Below are 17,829 nucleotides of genomic sequence, written 5' to 3'. Positions count from 1 at the left end.
ATGGTTGGGGGGGGGGGTTACTTAAAGCGGGAGAATTTAATGTTCATGCCGTTAGGCTGCAGGGTTCCAAGATGGAAAATGAGGTGCTGTTCCTCCAGTTTGCGCTTGGAATTCTCCTGGCGGTGGAGGAGGCCGGGGACTGACATATCAGTGATAGTGTGGGAGGCGGAGTTGAAGTGACTGGCAATGGAGAGATGCAGACCGTGGTTATGGACAGAGCACAGGTGTTCTGCGAAGTGGTCACCTAGTCTGCGTTTGGTCTCACCAATGTAGGGGAGGCCACATCTATACGTGGCAATTAGCAAACATGAGACAACATCTGCCTGCCTTTTGTGAGCTACCTTCACACACAACTGGTTTTCTGGTCAAGACTGAGCATGGCTAACGGTGGGGCTGATGCTTTTGCTTTTGAGGGAATGCCACTGACAGCACTTGCTGAGGAAGGGAAGTGGCTTGATCAATGTGTACAGAAAGGCGAAGAAGGTTCAACACACACAAAGTGCTGGAGGAACTCAGCAGGTTAGGCAGCATCTATGGAGGGAAAACTCCAGATTCCAGCATCTGCAGAATCTCTTTTGTCAATGAAGAAGGTTCACTCTGTTGCTGGTGTCTTATCAAAGACCATTGATAAGATAAGATATCTTTATTAGTCAAAACACACAGTGAAATGTATCTTTTGTGTAGAGTGTTCTGTGGGCAGTCCACAAGTGTTGCCACGCTTCCGGCGCCAACATAGCATGCCCACAACTTCCTAACTTGTATGTCTTTGGAATGTGGGAGGAAACCGGAGCACCCGGAGGAAACCCACGCAGACACTGGGAGAATGTACAAACTCCTCACAGACAGCGGCCGGAATTGTACCATAAGACCTGAATTTATTACTTCTACAGTGCGGTTCTGGTCACCACACTACAGAAAGGATGTGGTAGCAACAGAGAGAGCGTGCAGAAAAGACTCGCCAGGATGTTGCCTGGAATGGAGGGCTGTAGTTACATGGAGAGATTGGATAGGCTGGGTTTATTCTCACTGGAACATAGGAGGTTGAGGGGTGACCTTATAGAGGTTTATAAAATTTTAAGGGTATAGATAGGATACATGAGTCAGAATCTTTTTCCCCAACATGAGAGTCTAGAACTAGAGGACACAGAGCTAAAGTGAATGGGGAGAAATTTAAAGGAGATCTGAGGGGTAAGTTTTTCCACATAGAGGGTGATGAATATCCTTAAGAAGATGTCAGAAGAGGTGGCGGCAGATACAATTAATGTTTAAAAGTATTTGGACAGGTACATAGGAAAGGCATGGAGGGATACAATGTGGGCAAACGGGGTTAGGGTAGAAAGGCGTCACAGTCAGCATGGACAAAGTGGGCTGAAAGGGCCTGTTTCTGTGCTGTACTTTATGCATAGCATTTGCAAATATGGAGCATGGTAGATAAATAGATTGTCATTTACAGTGTAAGACACTCCATTTGCTTACAAGTTTACATTAAATCAGCATGCTATCTACTTTTCATTTACATATTCTATGAGTAGTGTCTGAGTAGTTTTTACACAGGTGCAATTCCTTGGTGTGCACTGGCAGGGGACCTCAGACTGTGGCCTTTCCCCACAGCCTTTGGGGTGGCTGTACCAGGCTTTGGTGTGTTCTGCAACATGTAGTTCTGGATTTTTGAATGTGCTGGTCTGCAACATTCAGTCATGGAAATCTCCATGCACTAGAAAACCAGCGAGTTTTGACAAGATCAAATCAATTGAATTGAACCAGCAGCAGTTGAGGTTTGTCTAAGTGTGGGGCTTTGAGTTCATTTTGAGTTCATGCAGAAGCTAACATTCTTTAACATCTTGTGCCTCCAGCTTTATAGCCACATAAAAAAACTTACAGCGCAATTCCTGTTTTTATTCCTTATTATTTATCACCTTAATGCAGCAGGGGATGCTTTCTATCCTTGCTGCCCTTTGGGTGGTGATGTGGTGGAGTAAATCACTCATTCCTTAAGGAGCTCACTGTAAAGATTATCATCCAGATTTCATCTATCCTTGTGCCTGTCAGAACATGTTAAAATACTTCATTAAAATGCCTGAACTACTCTCACACTAGCAATTAAGGAAAATGAATAATAACACTTGGGCGTCTGCTTGTCTGCAGTTAAACAGTATATGTGAATAGTAGCAAACACTATAATCATACAAGTACGAATCAGATGATCTTCAAATCTTTCTGCACTTCATGACCCTATTATTCATTTTCTTAAAGACTGCATGATGGTATGCATGCAGAGGTCAGATGTTCTGTGTCAAATGACTGGCTTAGCTGCTCTGAATCATGCTTCTTACAAACATATATTGCTTAAACCAATCACAATGCAACAAACACGCCTTTGTTAATGTATTATATTTCTTACTGTGAATTAAGAATATGTGATCTAAATTTTCCCCAGAAAGGAGTGGTGACAGAATTGACAAATCAGATTGCTTGCTCCTCTTTTTATTGTAATTGGGATTGATGCAATAAAACTCGGGGTGAGGTCATGCATTCAGTTTCCAAACTTGCTTAAGAGTGTCTTGAGTATGAATGGCTTAAGCAATGTATACATGTAAGAAAGATGATTCACACTAATTAATAGCCAAAATAAAATATTGTGGAAAACCCAACTGCACTAGAGATCTACTTTGGTATGAAAATATAATGGCATCCAACTGCAACCAGTTTGAACCCAACCCAACCCAAAAACCTACAACTTTTTAACTATTTGACCCAGTCATCACTGTCCAGAATCCTGTTTCAATCCAGGCACACCTCATTTCAGTGATCCCACACTATAACATGTTAGCAGGGACCACATAGGTCCCAGGAAGAGCATGACAGTTTTCTCCTGTGTCATGCCCACATGCATGGGGTTCTGGATAGGTTTGTCCCACTGAGACAGGAAGAGGATGGCAGGGTAAAGGAATCCTGGTTGACAAGAGAGGTGAAACATTTAGTCAAGAGGAAGAAGGAAGCATACTTTAGATTTAGGAAGCAAAGATCAGGCAGGGCTCTTGAGAATTATAAGGTAGCCAGGAAGGAACTTAAGAAGGGACTTAGGATAGCTAGAGGGGGACATGAGAAGGCCTTGGCGAGTAGGATTAAGGAAAACCCCGAGGCATTCTACATGTACGTGAAGACCATGAGGATGACTAGTGTGAGGGTAGGACCGTTCAAGGATAAAGGGGGAAACGTGCCTGGAGGTGAGGGAGTCCTTAATGAATATTTTGCTTCACTATTCACTAGAGAGACTTTGACGAATGTGAGGTCAGTGTAGAACAGGCTGATGGAGCTTGTTGAGGTTAAAAAAGAGGTAGTGTTGGAGCTTCTGAAAAACATTAGGATAGATAAGTCCTGGACAGGATATATCCCAGGTTACTACAGGAATTGAGGGAAGAGATTGCTGGGGCGTTAACGATGATATTTGCATCCTCCCTGGCCACAGTAGTGGTACCAGAGGATCAGAGGATGGCAAATGTTGTTCCCTTGTTCAAGAAAGGTAATAGGGATAATCCTGAGAATTATAGGCCAGTGAGCCTTACATTAGTGGTAGGCAAAATATTGGAGAGGATTCTTAGCAACAGAATTTATGAGCATTTGGAGAAGCGTAGTCTTATTTGGGATAGCATTGATTTGTGAGGGGCAGGTCATGCCTCATGAGCCTAACTGAGTTTTTCAAAGAGGTGACAAAACAAATTGATGAAAGTAGAGCAGTGGTTGTGCTGTATATGGACTTCAGTAAAGCGTTTGACAAGGTTCCCCATGGTAGGCTCATCTTGGCTGTGTGGATTCGGAATTGGCTTGCCCACAGAAGGCAGAGGATGGTAGTAGATAGCGAGTATTCTGCCTGGAGATTGGTGACTAGCGGTGTTCCGCAGGGATCTGTTCTGGACCTCTGCTGTTTGTGATTTTTATAAATGATTTGGATGAGGAAGTGGAGGGATGGGTTGGTAAGATGACACAAAGGTTGGAGGTGTTGTGGATAGTGTAGATGGTTGTCATAGGTTACAACAGGATATAGACAGGATACAGAGTTGGGCAGAGAAGTGGCAGATGGAGTTCATTCTGGACAAGTGTGAAGTGTACATTTTGGAAGATCGAACTTGAAGGCGGAGTACGAGGTTAATGGCATGATTCTTAGCAGTGTGGAGGAACTTGGGGTCCAAGTCCATAGATCCCTCAAAGTTGCCGTGCAAGTTGATAGGGTGGTTAAGAAGGCATATGGTGTGCTGGCCTTCATTAGGTGGGGGATTGAGTTCAAGAGCTGTGAGGTAATGTGGGGCTCTATAAAACTCTGGTTAGTCCACACTTGGAGTATTGTGTTCAGTTCTGGTCACCTCATTATAGGAATGATGTGGATGCTTTGAGAGGGTGCAGAGGAGATTTACCAGGATGCTGCCTGGATTAGAGAACATGTCTTATGAGGAAAGGTCGAGCGAGCTAGGGCTTTTCTCTTTGGAGCGGCGCAGGATGAGAGGTGACTTGATAGAGGTGTATAAGTTTATGAGGGGCATAGGTAGAATAGACAGCCAGCACCTTTTCCCCAGGGCATCAATGGCCAATACCAGGGGATATCAGTTTAACGTCAAAGGAGGAAAGTTTAGGGGGAGATGTCAGATGTAGGTTTTCAGACAGAGAATGGTGGGTCCCTGGAACGCACTGCCGGGGTTGGCGGTAGAGGCTGAAACAATAGGGACATTTAGAAGACTCTTAGATAGGCACATGGATGTAAGAAGAATGGAGGGTTATGGGCTGTGTAGGAGGGAAAGGTTAGATTGACCATTGAATAGGTTTATATAGGTTGGCACAACACTGTGCGCCGAAGGGCCTGTACTGTGCTATACTGTTCTATGTTCTATATCTATTAATCAATCAACACCATTAAGAACAAATTATCCAATCATTTTCACACAGTGGAAGTCTGCTATGGACAAACTGACCTCCACATTCCATTAGTAATTACATTTCGAAAATGTTTCATTAGCACTAAAGCACTTTGGGATGCTATGAAAAGTCCTATATAAGTGTAAGCCAATCATTTTTTTAATTCAAATATGCTCTCCCTTCATCTCCTTTGTTCAACTCCTTTTTATTAAGGCATACAGCAGCAATATCAATACCTGGGATCTCACCAGATGTTACTGGATGAGTAACTCAGAGGCCAGGATTAATGATCCAGAGGCATGAATTTCAATTCTACCACAACAGCCGGAGAATTTAAATTCAGTTAATTAGAACATAAGAAATTGAAACAGGAGTAGGTTATTTGCCCCCCAATGCCTGCTCCTCCATCCAGTAAGATTATGGTTGATTTTTTACCTCAGCACCATTTTCCTGTATTAGCCACATATCCCTTGATTCCCTTAATATCCAAAAATCTATTGACCACCCCCTCCCACATTTCTGTCTTTAACATATCTGGTGACTGGCCCTCTTCAGTTCTCTTGGGTGAAGAATCCTAAAACTTCACTATTCTTTGGGTGAATCAGTTTTTTCTCATCTTAGTCCTGAATGGCTGACCCCTTATTCTGAGACTGTGACCTCTAATTCTAAAACACCTGCCGTGGCAAACAGGATCCCTGCATCTGCCTTGTCAAGCGCATTAGAATTTTGTACGTTTGAATGAGATCATTGTTCATTTCCTCTCGTGCTCCAGCCCGTAAAAGGACACTCTCCGTGAAACCGCATTGCTGCGTCAATTGCTATCACCGTTGCAACTGATGAGAGAGGGGCAGGAGAGAAGAAATTATGTGCCCCCTCCACCAATCCCAAAACCCCAAATTTTCAAATTGGGACATTCTCATGTTTTCTCATAACATAGAAGGGAGCCATTCAGCCCAGGCAGTCTATTCAGGCTCCCAGAGCAAGCCCAGCAGTTCCTTTGCCCTGGGCTAAGGAACTATTATCATCACTTATCACTTCCCTGGAACCTATTGTCTCTGACATGCTCATCAACTTCCCTCAATTCCCCTGCCAATCCCTTACACCATTGACAATTTGCAATCGCCAATTAACCTACCAATCAGCACACGTTTGGGATGTGGGAGGAAACTGGAACACCCAGAGGAACATGCAGACCCTACACAGGTCGATGAAGAGGTGCAGCAGCAGCGACCACCACCCCCCACCCCCCCCCCCCCCCCCCCATCCCACTGTGCCGCATCTTAGAGATCCTGGTCAGAGAGATGAGGTCTAGGAGGGAGGTGCTCCTTCAAGGGCAACATAGCTAGATAATGCTGCTGAGCTTCCTGCAGGAGCAGACACTGCGGAATATAGAGCAATGTCACAGGAAGTACCTCGACCTGAAAAGAAATATCAAAGTGAGAGCTCTAATGCTTTGATCTGCACCTCACTTTAGCTGTCTTCAGATGCATCACCCAGATCCTTTTGATGTTCACACACATGCATTCACACTAAGAGGAGGGCAGACAGGCACACACACAAAGATCAAGAAAGGTAACTACGACATTGGTGCACTTAAGCAAAATAGCCTTTTCTTTGCCATTCAGCCCAAAGTTACAAGGAACTGGTTGCTTCTTCATTTGAGAAACCAAACACAGATTAATTATTGCTTTGCAGGACACATGCGTTCAGTCCTCAGGGGTGACCCTGAGTTTCTCGTTGCCTGCCACTGTAATTCCTCATCCCACTTCCACTCTGACCTCTTGATATGTGACCTCCTGCGCTGACACAGCCAGGCCCAATGCAAGCTTGAGGAATAGCATCTCATCTTCTCTCTGGGCACATCGTGGCCCTCTAGACTCAATATTGAATTCTACAACCTAAGGTAACTTGATTTCTTGGTCCGTATCAGTCATCCATATATTAGCTCAGCTTGTTTTTTTCCTTTTTTTTGACCTTCGTTTTTTCTCTCTCTAGGAATGGAGACATGCCCAGCCTGAGCTGCTGGTCTTGTCCTCCAGTTCTGCATTTTGCAACTCCCATACTCTTTAGTCTATGTTCTTTTGTCTAGGTTCCCATTCTCCAACTGCTCCCATTCACTTATTTACCAGATAACCTTGTTTACAGTTTATCCCTGTGGTCATCCCGATCTTACCCTATCAGAGACATCCCCCTCCCCATCGTCCCTGTGGCTTTACAAGCTTCTTTAGTCTCCATTTCAGTTCTAATGAAGGGTCTTTGACCTGAAAAGTTAACCCTGTTTCTCTTCCCACAGTTTCAGCCTGACCTGCTGAGTGTCTTGATTTAGATTTTTAGCATTTGCAGTTTTTTTTAAATTTTTACCTACAATGACTTGGACCAGTAGACCATCCCTACTCTCTGACTAACCACTAAAACAAGACAGAAATAGAGGAGGTGAGGGAAGGCATAGCAGTGACCTATAAAGCTAAACTGGAAGGCAAGAACCAAGGTATTCTCTAGATAAAGTAATAGCAATTGATATCACTTCAATACATTTCATATTGATTTGTGTTATATGTGAATTAAAATTCTTTTGTTCAAATGCTCAAGAGTCAAAGATGAAATGATGGTTGCCAATGTAGTGAGTGTGCAACCTCACGAGAAGTGGAAATAATTATTTGTACAATGGCACTCATCATTGTAACTTGAATCATATAGTTAAATGTTTTAAGGTCAATGAAAACCAAGACAACATGATGGAACTTCAATAATTATTAACACATCTACTCACACTTTTCTCTTCCCCTTAATAAAGGAGAAGCTAGTGTTCAAATGGTGGTAAATATATCTAGAATGCCCTTTGATAAGGATACTGTTTCCACACACTGATTAAGATCACATTACGCTATAAAACATTAGGAACTGCATGTTCAATGGCTCTCCCAGCCCTGAAGTCTGGATTAGCAATGCAGACGAATGCAACAGCTGGGTGAGGATATTAGGTGGCAATCAGCACAAAGTTTCCTTCATCATATATGACCTGAAGCCATAAAACTTCATGGAGTCTGGAACCAGTCATTTGGGCACCCAGGGATCATATTGGAGGGGTGTGGGATGTTGACTGAAAAATATGAGGCTGCAAGTACAATTGTGTAAGGTTATTCACTGACAAGGGCACCAGATTTAGAAATGGCACAGGCACTCAAATCATTCCTCGCAAATATCTAAATTAGGCAAACAATCCCACAGACCAATCAACGTCCTTAAAGTGGCAAAACAGTTGTGTATTGTTGGGGAGAAATGAATGTGGGAGTCCTCATGTTGGCACAAGGACTCCTGAAGTCTCTTGGCATCAGATGAAAGAAGGTCAAGCAAAGCTCCTTCTAATTAATATCAACCATCCTCCCTCAGCTCATGAATCAGTACTCCACCATGTTGAATGTCACTTGGAAGATGCACTGAGGACAGCTAACATACAGAATGTATTCTCCATGTGGTCTTCAATGTCTGTCACCACTGACTAAGTAGACTGAGGACTGAAGGATGTGGCTTCTACATCAAGGCCACAACCGATTGTGAAAAAAGCAACAATCTGAGTTCTGATGAAGTGCCTTTCACCTAGAACATTGTCTCTCTTCCCACAGATGTAGCCAAACCTGCTGAGCATTTTCAGAATTTTGATTTTTTTAATTTTAGATTTCTAGCAGGTTTTTTTTTGATTTTCACAATCTAGATTAATCTTCTCAACTTCAACTTCGCCAACTTCCCATTTTCAGATGCATTTGTCAATGAGAATGAGCGTATTCACACTGGGACACTGTGGCATTGTGTGTCACTACCATAATGCTAAACAGAATAGGTTTGGGAATAGCACTGGAAACCACAAGGCACTGAGGTACATTAGCAGCAACAGAACTGAAATTGAACAAAATCTCTGTAACCTCATGGTTTGGAATATCTCTCTCTCTGTCTCTCTCTCTCTCCACATCAAGCCAGAGGACCAATTCAGTTTCATTATCAAATGTAATAGGACAACTAAAAGCTCAAAAAAAACCCGACAGATATTGGAAATTTGAAATTTAAAACTGAAAATGTTGGACACACTCAGCAGGTATGGTAACAAATAGTTAATATTCCACATCAATGACCTTGCTTCAGAACCAGGAAAAGTGAGAAGACAAGTGTGTTTTAAGTAGCAGAGAAAGGATGGAAACAATTCTGCTTCTCTATCCACAGCTGCTGCCTAACCTGAGGAGTATTTCCAGCATTTTCAGTTTTTTTTAATACAAAAGGGCATGCCAGGATAGCATCAGTAGCATCAGATGCATCTAAAACTGAGCTGGCAACACAATGAAGCTGCAACAAAGGATATGCATTGTAAATATACATGCATTAGATAGAGCTAAACATTCAAAGGGCAGGATTCCTGCCATATCCCACCATAAATGGTTGTGGACAATTAAATGGCAAAGGCTTTCGAATCAAATGAAATCCTAGCTGTAATATTGAAGACTTGTGCTCCAGAACTAATCCAGGTCTCAAGCCATTCTGTTCCAATAAGTCGCAACACAGATGTTTAACCAACAATGTGACCACCCTCTCACAGATGTTCTCCTTGTCCTTTCTATCTCTCTGCCACCTTCCTTACAATTCCCTTTAATCTCTCTTTCCTAGCTCTGATGACGAGATCTCCAAACTGAAATGTTAACTCTGTTTCTCTTTCCACAGATGCTGCCCGACCTTCTGAGTGTTTGCAACATTTTCTGTTTTTATTTCAGATTCCCAGCATCTGCAGATTTTTTTTTTGATTTTCATGACTGAAGTTTGGTGGGGGACCAGGTGCTTAGTATTTGTATTGTTGTTTACTAAGGAAGAGGACATTGATTAAAATATCAATAGAAGTGGAGATGGCAGAGGTAGTGAAAGTAACAGAAAGGATGCAGTGAAATAGCTGGTTATTCTTATGGTGGATAAGTTGTCTGGTCTGGATTGCTTGCATTCCAGATTGCTAAGGGAAGTAGTGGGTTGGGATAATGGAAGGACTAGTCATAATCTTCTAGTTTTCCCTAGATACAGTGGGGTGGTTCAAGAGGATTGGAAAATGACAAATGTGACACCATTGTGCAATAAAGGGTAATAAGGACATTCCTAGTAACTACAGACCAGTCAATACAAATCAGTGATGGTAAGGTTCCAGAAAAAATAACTGGGTGAAAAGTTACAGCCATTTGGTGAAGTCTGAGCTATTTAAGGAAAGCCGGCATGGATTTGTAAAAGTAGGTCTCCTTTGACCAACTTGATTTAATTTTTTGGCGAAATAATGAAGAAAGTTGACGAAGGAAATGCAGTGGATGTTGTGTTTATGGAACTTAAAGCACGCATCAAAATATTACATAAAAGACTGGTTAACAAAATTGATGTCCATGGAATATAGGGCTGGTATCAGTTTGGATAAGATGGCTTAAGGACAGAAAGTAATGACATGAGGTAAGTGAATATTTTTCAGACTGGAGGATTATCGAGAATGGTGTTCCTTAAGGATCAGTACTCAGACTACTGTTTGATGTCGATATTAGAAAATAGAGTAAGATTTCAAATTTGCTAACAAATTTGGAGGGATGGCAAGCAGTGAGGATAATACTAGTAGACTGCAATAGGACAGACAAGTGGCAGGTGGAATTTAATATAGAGAACTGTGGGATGATGTATTTGGCAAAAGAGATGGGGCACGTATCATAGAAAACACCATAGTTCTGTAGAGCTGCAGGAACAGAGGGACCGAGGGACTCCTGTATATATCATCTAAAGTAATGCATCCAGTATTGGTTATCACACTTTAGAAAGGATATGAAGATCATTGGGAAGATGAAGAGAAGATTAACCAGAGTAGTTCCAGCAATAAGGGAACTGAGCTACAAGGTTAAGAGAGAGAAGTTGAGGTCGTACATATATGGAACGAGCTGCCAGAGGAAGTGGTTGAGGCAGGCACAATAACAACTTTTAAAAGACAGTTGGACAGGCACATGGATAGGAAAGTCTTAGAAGGACATGGGCCAAACGTGGGCAAATGGGACTAGCTTAGGTGGGCATCTTGATCAGCATGGACCAATTGGGCCAAAGGGCCTGTTTCCGTGATGTATGGAACTGTTCTCCTTGGAGCAAAGAAGTTTGAGGAGAATATTGACAGGGATATACAAGGTAATGACAGGTTAGGTAAGGTAGACAAAAAGAAAAATTGTTCACAGTTGCTGATGATTTCCAGAGGATGTAAGGTTTTAGGCAAAAGATATAGCATGATATAAGGAAGCAAGGAGTGGTAATGACCTGGAATTTGCTGCCTGTGGAGGTGGAGGAAGTAGAAATGGTCCATGATTTCAGGAGGAAATTAGAAAGGCACTTGAGGGAAATAATCTCACATGGCTATTCATACAGAGTGGAGGATTGCTCTGCGGGGAGCTGGCATTGAGCTTGCACCTTATTGTCTACCTGCAATGCACTTCCCTGTAGCTGTGACGCTTTACTCTGTATCTTGTTATTGTTTTTAACCCTGTACTATCTCAATGCACTGGGTAATGAATTGACCTGTACGAACAGTATGCAAGACAAGTTTTTCACTGTACCTCAGTACAAGTGACAATAATAAACCAATACTAATATCAATACCAGAATAGCCTTCTCTGTAGTGTGGTGAACATGTCATTCTAAGCAGTCGCCTTTCTGCTGGAGTTCCATGATGTACCCACCAAATTGGTAAATTGGTTTATTATTGTCACATGTACTGAGGTACAGTGAAAAACTTAGTTTTGCATGCTATCCATACAGATTGTTTCATTACAACAGTGCATTGAAGTAGTACAAGGGAAAACAATAACAGAATACAGAATAAAGTGTTACAGAGAAAGTGCAGTGCAGGCAGACAATAAGGTGCAAGGCCATAACGAGGTAGATTGTGAGGTCAAGAGTCCATTTTATTGTACTAGGGGACTGTTCAATACCCACTTATAATTTTACACTATGAATAAACATGATCTGGATATCTCATTCAGTGTGATACAAAACTTCCACAGTACAGGGCAATAGGCAAAGGTGTGAACATGGACATTAGTTTTCCACTCCTGGATATTCACAGAACAAGGGATCACACAGAAGCCTTTGGTCATATGTCCTTTAGTTGGCAAAACTAACATAAATAATTTTGGATGGGGATCAAAGGCAAACCAAACAAGTCTGTACATAATCTCTATGGTTTTTGCAACATCAACAATGTAATTGGCTACATTTGGACAGGCTCCTAACTGCCTAATGGTTTCCCTGACTGAGATTAGCCAGCTCATAACAGACTAGGGAGGAATATTGAATCTTACTGGACTATATACATACTGGCACAGAGTTTAGTGTAAAAAGGTCAGCTACTTAGCTTCGTATATAATCTGTCTCACAATGTGATTATGCTTTGTCTATGTATGAATGGGCTCTCTGTGTGCTGTGGTGCTCCAACAGACTAATGATAGAACCGGTTGAAATGTGTGACAAGTAGAGGCCTGATTTCCACAAGACAGCAATGCAGCACTCTGGAACCAACTCATCAATCAAGTGCTCTGCTGTTAAATATACCATTACTCTAATTCCCTTTTACTCAGATATTGGTGATAAAACTCCCAAGAATATGCCTTAAGGAACAACTTTTTCTTTGATCAAGGAGAGTCAAAGAGCCTGTTTCAGTGCTCTCTGATTCTATGACATTGACTCCTTCCCAAAGTGATTCCATAATCCCATCAGAATTTTTTTTCCATCTGAAGGAGACACTATTGCAATATTAGTTCACTATTCTATGGAGATGGTTCTCACTCAGAATCCCTTCTGTAACCATGTGAGTGGAAGTCTGTACTCTGATTTAATTCTCACTTTTCAGATTATACTATAAAACCATAAGACCATAAAATATAGGAATAGAACTAGGCCATTCAGCCCATCGAGTCTGCTCTGCCATTCAATCATGGCCGTCTTTTTCAACCCCATTGTCCCACCTTCTCCCCATAACCCTTAACCCCCTTCCCAATCAAGAACCTATCAATCTCCGCCTTAAATACATCCATTGACTTGGCCTCCACAGCCCTTTGTGGCAACAAATTCCACAGATTCACCACCTTCTGGTTGAAGAAATTCTTCTTCATCTCAGTTTTAAAGGGACATCCCTTTATTCTAAGGCTGTGCCCTCAGATCCTCGACTCTATTCTCCTACTAATGGAATCATCCTCTCACTTCCACCCTGTCCAGGCCTTTCAGTATCTGGCAGGTTTCAATGCGATCCCCCCTCAATTATATCAAACTATAATTGTAATCATTTAGGAACTTCTGGTGATGTGATCTAGGCAGTTTATTTAAACTATTTTCAAATTACATTCAGTATTTGATTCCAGCTCTACAGGTCTGGTTGAGATTTTAGTGGATTATTCAGTATTCTTGATAGGGTTAGATGTTGTAGAATAGCAGCAGCGTTAATTGTCCAAGTTTATACTTCTGATATTCGGCACTTTGAACATCTTTTATATCTATTTGCCGTACAGAACACGAAACTAAAATGCTTCCTGAAAGTCTTTTGATCAGCTAAATATATATGTGTGTATGTATAAAACTGAATTCATTTTTTGTTGTACTTTCCCCCCCTTAAGATCCCCCCCCCCTGCATTTCCCATCTGTCCGCTCTGGCCAGATTTTCCATATCTCCATTTGCATGCAACCAGGATCTGAAACTGCTCATATTACAAAAAGCAGCTGGCTCTGGTTTCTAAATAACCATAGTTACAATCACCACTTCCATCCTACCAAGCTATCTGCTCAACACAGGACCCATCAGCTTCATTTACAGTTCCTGTGGGAAATTTCACCTCATTGTTTCTGCTTATTTAAGTCTTGATACTGGGGGAGTTGCCTCTGTTAACTGTGATGATTTTACACTTTGGACAACTACCAATTTTGTATGCACAACTTGCTTTATTTTCTGAAACTTTAATACAGTTTTCTTGGAGCTTCTGTACATATTATCGAGTATTTGTGAAATCCTAAAGGTTGAAGGTCCAAAAACAAAGGGTCACAAGTGGGAGAATCGAATGATCTTCAATAACAACACACAGTTTATCCCCTATAGTAGAATGTAGTTAGAATATATTACTTGGAATTATAAAGCCTACATTAATGTTAACACACTACTTGAACTTTCTCCCATCTCTCCTCAATGAACCCTAACAGCATTACGTTCTATTCTTTCACCCTTTCCCCTTTAATTGCACTATTCTATTTTCCTTAACTACTTCTCATGGTACCAAATGCCACATTCCTACCAATCTTTGGCAAAGAAGCTTCTTTTGGATTTCCTATTGAAATTATTTGGGACTGTCATCTTTACGGCACCTTTTTGGGTAGAAGCTCTAATGTCTGGAACATGTTAATTTGTGCACCAAACCATATATTTGAAGATTAGATGTGCTCATGAAATAAATTTGAATAGTGCATGTTTTTGATAGATTTGTAATGCAAAATTGTTCACAAGATTGTGAATTAATAATAATTAAGGCACATAACAGGAACTTTAATCAGCAACTTTCTGTTACTTAACATGTCCACACATGGAGTATGTAGATTATTGTCAGTTCTACTGCCACACCCAGTTGTCAGCTGTCTGGGAAACTGAGTCACAGAAATGTAATTAGTACTTAGTGGGACCATGACCAGGAAAGCAAGTTCTAACAGAAAATACATTCCTGCACCTGTGCTATTTAAGGGGCTAATTGATAACGAAGGTTTAGTGCAGACTTAGCTGGGGCTGAATGAACTTCAAGTGAAGCTTAAGGTACAAGTTGTGACCGACTCTTGGCTCGATGAGTTGCCTCTTTTATTCTGCTAAGCAGGTGCCTGAGTACTGGTCCTCTGGGTCTCTAGCACAGGGAGATAATGAGCAGGCAAGAAGGCAAGGATGATTTGCCAAAGGAGCTCAAAGAATGAGAGTTAGAAGGACTGCAGCTTGGAGAAACTATTCCTTAAGTGTTTACTGGTGGTCACTCTCCTTCCTCCAGCTGTTTGAGATGCAATGCATCTAATGACTTAAACTAGTGACAGAGCCTACTAACTTCTGCAGCCAGAGATCCAGCCACATACCCATGTCTAGGCTGTTCTTCCTAAAGAGATGTGTCACTATCACCGTGGTAGTAGGAGCTGATATATACCTCATTTCCCACTTAAAGCTCACCACTGCATAAGGATATGTGAAGCTGATGTTCTCCACTTGAAGCATCAGCACCTTATTTATATTTTCATTTAACATGCAATGACATTTTTCAGCAAGAGTTCTGGGCAGCAATCAACCACAGGATGTTGGCTGTTTAAACTTTTCAAAATTTTCCTTTCATAGACTAGAGGCTTTACTGAAGCTCTGTGTCAGCTCCAAGCCGATGCCAACTAATACAGCAGATACACTGGTCACTGGAACTGTTCTGCGGTTCAGTAACACATAGAACAGGTCTAATCACACACGCTGCAGTTGGACATTTTTCCTAGGGAGCTTCTTAGGTCAGATCTAATGATCAAAGTTCTCAATTTTCAATGTACTGCTTTATAATCAATGCTTTATACTACTCAAATTCATAACGTGTTCTTGGCCATTGAATAGGTGAATTGGAAGATTGCAGCTGGGTCTGCCCAAAACTACCAACAAGAGGTTCAGGATTCATGGGACCATGGTGAGAAATGTTCTGGTCGCCTGGCCATACTTACACTGTCTTTTCATTGTTAGATGGTCCTGGAGTAAGCAGCATGCTCAAGGCCTTCAGAAGCAACAAGCAAGATATCCCAATTTAATTTTATTTAAAATATAGCAGAGTTCAGTGTTATTTTGACCACATGTTATTCTATTATATTACTGGAGCTCCCCCCAAGGGGCAATTTAAGGTGATGTTTTCCATTTGGACCAATTAAAAATACTTCTAAATTGTAGTTCATATACATTTTACAGTAATGAAAACCTGGTACTTTGTCTTAGGACAGTGAAGAATCCAATAGATTTTTTGTCTTACTTGAGTGATTTAGTGTTGAATTGGGTCTTCAGTGTTTTTTTATTTATTCCTTAAAAATGCCTGCAGCAGTTCAAATGGCTCCAGTATGCACCAACGCCAAGAGCTCACTGACCTGCCTACAAATACTTTTGGTTAACTCCTTATTTGCAGAGCCCCACTATAACTTCACTTTCTAGTCTGTAGTTGCTAGGAGAACTTTTTTGCTTTTCTTTGAACAGTACTGGAGAAATTTTATATATACCTGAGAGAGCAGAAGCCCTGACAACTGAAGAAATGGCTATCATTTACCATGTAGTGATTGAATTCAAGAATGATAAAGAATGCAGGATTGCAGAGGACTCAGAGAAGCTGACATTAGATCATCTGGGAAAGTGGGCAAAGGAATGGCAGGTGGAATTTAACTTAGACAAGTGCATAGCGATGTATATTGCAAATTAAACCAGGGCAGGACCTACATGGTAAATGCAAGGATCCTGGGAAGTGTTGTAGAACAGAGAAACCTAAGGGTACAAGTACCCTGAAAGTTTCCCTGAAAGTGGTGACACAGGTAGTCTAAGTGGCGAAGAAGGTGTATGACATGCTTACCTTCATCAGACAGGGTACGGATACAAGAGTTGGGATGTCATGTTATAGCTGTGTAGGATGTTGGTGAGACCACACCTGGAATACTGTGTGCAGTTCTGGTCATCATACTATAGGAAGGACTTGATTAAGCCAGAGAGGGTGCAGAGAAGGTTCACGAGGATGTTGCCAGGACTGGAGGCTTGAGTCATGAGGAGAGACTGGACAGGCTGGGACTGTCTTCCTTGGAGTGAAGGAGGTTGAGGGGTGACCTTATAGAGGTTTATAAAATCATGAGGGACATAGATAAGGTGGATTGACACAGTCTTTTTCCCAAGGTAGGGGAATCAAAAATTAGCGACCTGAGGGGCAAGTTCTTCACACAGAAGGTGGGGGATATATGGAACGAGCTGCCAGAGGAAGTGGTAGAAGCATGGTCAATTACAATGTTTAAAAGACATTTGGACATTACCACCATTAGGTTTTGTCCATATCGCTAACCATACTGACTTGGTTATATTCTCTTGTGAATTCATGGGAATGGCACGGTAGCGTAGCGGTTAGCGCGACACTATTACAGCACCAGCGAACGGGGTTGGATTCCCATCGCTGTCTGTGAGGAGTTTGTATGTTCTCCCATGTCTGCGTGGGTTTCCTCCGGGTGCTCCAGTTTCCTCCCATATTGCAAAAAGACATACAGGTAGGTTAATTTGGGTTTAAAATGGGCGGCGCGGACTTGTTGGGCCGGAAGGGCCTGTTACCATGCTGTAAATAAAATTTTAATTTTTTAAAATTCATTGTTGCTGGTCAAATTCTTGGAATTCCCTACCCAACCCTATCATGGAGGCATCAATATGAGAAGGACAATGGTACTTCAAGAAGCATTCCACCACCAGTTATAAGAGCGATTCATGAATCTAATTGAATTCTCCAGTTGCCTGGATGAGTGCAGTTCCATCAACACTCACTATCATTCAGGTCAAAGCAACCAACTTGATTTGCCCCCACAAATTCACCACCTTAACTATTTTCTCCATCACCAATGAGACACTGCAGCAACTGACCAGGCCTCCTTTGACTACGTCTCTCAAATCCTCAATTGTTATCTCGTGCATGGCAATAATATCGAGTTCTCCAAGTCACATACCATCCCATATATTGCCCTTCTTGACCTGAAACGTCCACTGTCCATCTCCCTCGATAGATGCTGCCTGACCCACTGAGTTCCTCCAGTGCAATTTGTATTGCTCCAGATTCCAGTATCTGCAGTCTCTTGTGTCTTCCTTCATGGTTACTGGCTCTGTAGGTCAGC

This window comes from Pristis pectinata, chromosome 20 (genome assembly GCF_009764475.1).
Source record: "Pristis pectinata isolate sPriPec2 chromosome 20, sPriPec2.1.pri, whole genome shotgun sequence".
Lineage (NCBI taxonomy): Eukaryota > Metazoa > Chordata > Chondrichthyes > Rhinopristiformes > Pristidae > Pristis > Pristis pectinata.
The sequence above is the reverse complement of the archived record's forward strand: the minus strand, read 5'-3'. Positions refer to the sequence as shown.